This window comes from Coffea arabica, chromosome 4e (assembly GCF_036785885.1).
Source record: "Coffea arabica cultivar ET-39 chromosome 4e, Coffea Arabica ET-39 HiFi, whole genome shotgun sequence".
NCBI lineage: Eukaryota > Viridiplantae > Streptophyta > Magnoliopsida > Gentianales > Rubiaceae > Coffea > Coffea arabica.
Window position 1 is genome coordinate 17536401 of NC_092317.1, and position 5963 is coordinate 17542363.

The following is a 5963-nucleotide window of genomic DNA, read 5'->3' on the forward strand; positions in this document are numbered from 1 at the left end:
AATGTATCCATAGCTTAGTTATATTTTTAAAGCGATTCGTTTCGAAATTTAATTTCTAAAGGCTCGTTAGGTGAAAATAGTAAATACGCGACTGGAGTAAATAATCGATTCGAGAAAACTTCATATAACGAATACGTGGTTAAATTAAAAGCCTAATTGAATTTTTATAAAAAAAAAAAAAAGACTAAACTAACTCCTTATACTAGAAATACCACCACCGACTGAAGAAGCCTTGCCATCTCCGCCGGTTCCATTCTCCTTTTCCAATTGAACACTTCACTACCCCAACTCCAAAACACCACAGCACCTTCACCCTCCACTTTCCTCCTCTGCCGTGACCGAGAGTGAAGAGAGAGTGAGAGAGCTCCTCAGCTTGAGCAAGAGAAAAGAAAGAGAGATGTGTGAGCTGCAATTCCTGTTCTGTCCGAGAGAGTGAAGTGAGAAAGGGAGAGAGAGCCGAGCCTTCTACTTCATCACCTCCTGACCGCATGCTAGAAATAAAAGTGAGAGACCTGCTGCTTTCCCTCATCTCATCCGCCAGCCTGTATAAGAGAAGGAGAGGAAACGGGCTGCACTTCGAACCATCCGAGAGAAGGAAAAATTGACAGCACCTTGTCGCCGCGTGTATAAGCTGCAACCTGAGGTAATTTCTGAGTTAGAAGGAGTTGATTAGTGGTAGATGCAGTGAATTATGGTCATGCATGAAGTGTTTGTGTCTCGGATGATGAAACCAAAGCATGAGAAAATCTGATTAGGAAGAAATTGGAATTTGCCGTGGGAGTGATTTGGAAAATGCAGATTTAATTCTGTCTCTTTGTAGTAGTTTGAGCTGATACATGTGTTTAACTAATTAAGAACAAGGTAATTAAGCTCTGCATGCAGCCCTTGGTTCGGTTATGCTAGAAAAATAAGAATGAAAAACAATCTGGCCGCATGCAAGCTCATCCGAAGGTAGCAAACAGAATTTCTGGTTTTCTTGGATGATTATGGCTGTTGTTTGAATCCGATTTTAAACTAGAAATATTGATTAGCTAGTTAAGTATTTGCATGTTAATTTTTAGCACCTAATACCATGAATTAACCGAAGGAAAAGTTGGATTTATGACCAATCTAATTGCTGGAAATCTGTTGAGTTGGCCGAGAGAGGGAAAGAAAGAATTTCCAGTTTTTCTCTTCAAATCTTGGCTGCAAATTTCGTATTGTGGTTCAATATACCTCATAACACAATAATCACCATATGCATGCTGAGTTTGAGTGAACAAAGTAATGAATTTTGTTAGGGAAAAGTTCGTTTTCCAAACTATCTATTTGCTGCAATTTTTTTTTCCAGCTTAGCCGATGGTGGCTCTTTTGAGTTTTAATGGAAACTTGGTGAGTGGGCTCTATGAATTCCCACAATGACTTGGATGATCTGATTAGCTAGTCAAGTATTTGCATGTCGGATTTGAGTACTTAATACCATGATCTGACCGAGGAAAAAATTGGTTCTATGACCAACTAGCTGCTGGAAATTCTGTTTAGCCGAGGACAGATTTATTGTGGTGAAATTATTTGCCAAAATCACATGCTATTTGTTTTATTTCATGTCGGAAAATTTTGATGGTGGGCTCTATGAACTCCCACCCTTGGATTGATGATGGATATAATGCTAGTTAGTGTTTAAATAGGTAGATTAATGATACCTAGCTAGTCTAGACTCCAAGAGATGCATAGTTCAAAAATGTTCAGATTTACCCTGTTTTAATCGCACCCCTTTTTGCAAAATTTTGAGGGTTTCATGACTTGTATATCAAGTTGATATGTTGAATATATGGTGTACAAAGTTTCATTGAAAAATATTGAGGTTTGGTTGGTCAAATAAATTGATTTCACAAAGCTAGTAAATCTGGAACTATTTCCGAAATGCTTTGACCAGCTTTCGTATTTCGGCCATAATTTTGAGCTCCGATGTCGAAATCGAGTGCTGTCAGTGGCATTTGAAACTAGACATTCCAGTCTTTCCGACGATATAAAATGCACGTTCTGGTTCCATGTATGTGAGCCAAACCAACCATTTTAAGTCGGCTGTTCTGTTTCTCTGTTTTACAAGAACAAAATGCTGAGGCTGCAACTTGTGGCTCGAATTCGAGCTAGTTGTGTGCTGAATTTCAAAATGATTTCTTCTGTGAAATTATAGCTCTATGAATGTGCTTTCCAACGCCTTAAACCATGCCAAATTATGAGTTAATTTGAGTGATCTGTGATCAAAATATGAAACCTGCTCTGTCCTTGAAAACCCTGATTTTTAGATAGATTTGATGCAAGGTTTGGCAAAGACTTGCTAACTGAATATTTTGATGCTAAACACTTACCAAATGTACCATGAATGTTCTTTAGATTTTGCCTATACAAATGAACCATGTTGAGAGGATTTTCTCTTGGTCAAAAGTTTGGAAAAGGAAATTTTCATACACAAAGCAGCCTTGCCTTAAAATTTTGGAAACTGGAGTGATTTTGTTAAGTGACTTCCCGTGCATATTTTTCTATGAAATTTGACAGAGGAATAGCCCTTATATGGTAGTATTATACTGCTAATTATGGTGTTATTCTGAGACCGTTTCATGACTCAAATAAATTACCAAAGTTTATGACTTGAGTTTGAAAACCCTTCTTTAACAAAAAAATTTTAGTAACTTTGAGCTACCGTATCTTGGTGCTCAAAACTTTGTTTCTCATTCTGTCTATTTTGTTATACTCTTGGTTTACAACACTAATTGAGTTACAAATTTCAAAGGCTAGTTCCAATCAAGTGAATTTTGCCGAGTTTTCAAAGTTGGCCAAAAACCAACTTAAATCTGCCTTATGAACCAAAACAGAGATTTTGAGCTTATTTTTGAATGCTTTCCATGCGGAATCTTAGAAAAGAGTATTCTAGGAACTTTTAGAACTTTGGAAGAGGTTTCCATTGGTACCAATCTTTCTAATTTTTGACATGTAAAAGGTGAGCTACGATTTTTCAAAGTATCGCATCAAAACTGAAAATTTTCCGAATTCCACGGAAATGGAGTTTTTCAAGTACTCCTTGTTCCTTCGATATTATTCAAATGTCTTATCCTTATTTTTCATGATGAGGACTTAATTTCTCTTGTACTTTGAAACCCGCTTGAGAGTCCCGATTTAGAATAATTAACACTTGTTTCACGAGTTTTTTCCTAAGTTGTACTATGACACGATTTTCATCAATAGTAGGGATTGTAAATGATAGACTATTACTATTTGTTCAGGCACACACGAGGACCTTTAAGAGGATCCGACAGAGGACGCTTGAACTTCAAATTGAACCTAAGGCCCTTGTTGCTAGGTGAGTGTTCCATATAGGAATACGTAATTGAATAAGTCTAGGACATGCTCATTTCATGATTATTAAGTGTTAAGTTTTTACCATACTCATGTCTATATAAATAATGAATACTTGCATTGTATACCAACAGGAATTGGTTAAATGATTAACCATATCAAATGACTATATGAACTCGATACATGTTTAATTTGCTAGATTACTTGCTTAACCTACTTGGTTTTGTAAAATGAGTATCCCTGCTTGTTCTATGCTTATTTGGTTAAAGTGCTTTCTTGACTCGATATGTGATAACTTGGAAAACGATTTTTGATCCATCGAAGTGAGCAGTGTGTACTTTATCACACTAGCCTTTCGAGTGGTGACTTGTGTGAAATGTTTTCGTGAATATCTTACGTGTTGTGACGTCGTTGGGTGAATCCCTCGACCAGTTTACGTGTTGTGAATCTCCTCGAATCTCGCGTGATAAAAATAAGATAACGGCCAATGATGGCCTATTAATATGGCAAATGCCTGTCAAATAACCGTCACTACTCAACCGTTAACCGTGAACCGTTTACCAACCCACATGACTATTCGATATCCGTGAATTACATGCTTCCATGAAATCAACTTGTATTGCTTACGTGCTTACGTGCTAAGTATCCACTTGATTACTTGATTATCATGAATCACATGTTATATGAAATTGTCCATCATTGATAGGCGAGTGTGTACTTTACCTCACTCGACCTACTCAAATGATGAATTTTACCTTTTGTCGAATTACTTGGTTACCTGTGCATGCTGTAAGCTCTAAGCTGAACTTGGGCCCTGCCTCGGTTACTGACCTACTCGAGCCAGGACTGGGCTCGGTCGGGTAGGTTGGAACCCTGGACAACCGTTTCGGTATACTCGAGTACTACCACTGGAGGGATAAGGTGATGGCCAGTCAAACCGAGGGGATCCGGAAGTCATAAGGTGCAGATGACCGATGAAGTTCCACTGGAACACCGTATCCTACAGTATATGTTTACCTTGTATCATGATAATTGTTTCATGCTAAAATGCCAACATGAAATCATGAACTATACATGCTAAATGTCTCATACCATAATAAATGTCTCAAATTACCGTATAATGATTATCACCTCATGATAACATGCCATTGTGTAACGTTGAACCATGCATATGATATGCCCGGCTTTCTTGATTTGTTTGAATTGTTAGAGTGTCTTGGAACCTCACTGGGCTGTGTAGCTCACCCCACGTCATTTATTTTTCCTGACAGGTCCTGGCAAATGGGGCGATCTGAAACCTAGTTGTATTTTCTTATGAATGTAATTGAATCTTATAACTTCGCTTTGCGGTTTGTAATGTATTATTATATTTACATCATAGATTGGATTAGAAATATGTTAAGTTTAGGCGACTTTTTGTCTTGGATTGCCACTTGAAGCTGGAAAGGTGTAAAACCTAGACTTGTTATGTGGCTTATATGAATTTGTTATTTGGGATTGTCGGATTTTATTCAGTGGTTTGTAATGCGTAAGGTTTAAGAATCGACGATTAGCTATCCTATAATACTGTTATCTCTGAAGTTAATGTGGTTTTAGTAATTGGTTTATTTGGAGAGAAATGATGTTGTAATAGTCTAGGTTATACTTCGGAAGGATTTGACTAGTTTGCTTGCGTGAGTCCTGGCGAGAGCTGGGGAGACGGCCCGCCAACCCTCTGGTTCGCCTTAGGGGGAAGTGGGTCGCCACATATTCTCTACTCGGATACCATTGCAACAATCTCTACAATGCCTCTGTTTTCAATAAGGCTTGCTTGGGCATTATTCTTCTTTTATTTTTTATTTTGGTCACATTTTTTCTTGTAATGTCCCTTTTTGCCACAGTTGTAACATATCCAATTCTTCTTCTTATTCTTTGTACTTACAGCATTTTGTCCAGAAAATTTCCTCTTCTTAGACCCTTGACCATTGCTGTAATTCTTCCTCTCATCCACATAGTTCACCTTAGGACCAGGTGCTAATTCTTTCTTTTGGAGAATCCTAGCATCTTCCTCTATACAGAGATGTTGCAATATTTCGTCCACCAAAAACAATTCAGTTGTGTGTAGAAGTTTCTTTTGATAATCATTCCAACTAGGAGGCAACTTTGATATAATTGCCCCCACTTGCAATGATTCAATAATCTCAACACCTAAATCTTTAAATTTTGAAACCAAAATTTATAGATCATGCACTTGATCAAGAAGAGAAGAACCTTTAGTAATAACAAAGTTAAAATATTTTTAATAAGAAATTTTTCACACCTTACTTTTAGGTAGTATACTTGTACTCCAAAGCGGTCCAAATCTCCCTTGGCGACTTGACAGATGTATGCATGTCATAGAACCTGTCTGAGAAAGTATCCATGATATGGCCTATACACAATACTTCGTCATCTTCACGCTTATGCCTTCGTGCCTTTACCTCCTCAGAATCACCATCCTTTGGCTCCGAAATTGGCTGAAGATTTGGGTTAAGCACATAGGCCACTTTGAGGGCAGTGAGAAAAAACCACATTTTATCCTTCCATCAATTGAAAATGGTTCCCATTCCATCAAGCCTATCAAGTTTGGTAACATTTTGGCTTATGGT

The 5963-nt window shown here is 37.6% G+C and overlaps 1 long non-coding RNA gene across 1 annotated transcript; it reads left to right on the forward strand.

Annotated features, from left to right (window-relative positions):
* The first annotated feature begins 236 nt into the window (after positions 1–236).
* On the forward strand, positions 237–4919 carry LOC140005731 (uncharacterized). The gene is made up of 3 exons (XR_011813301.1): positions 237–643; positions 3264–3340; positions 4608–4919. It is a non-coding gene; the product is annotated as an uncharacterized lncRNA (long non-coding RNA).
* The last annotated feature ends 1044 nt before the right edge of the window (positions 4920–5963 follow it).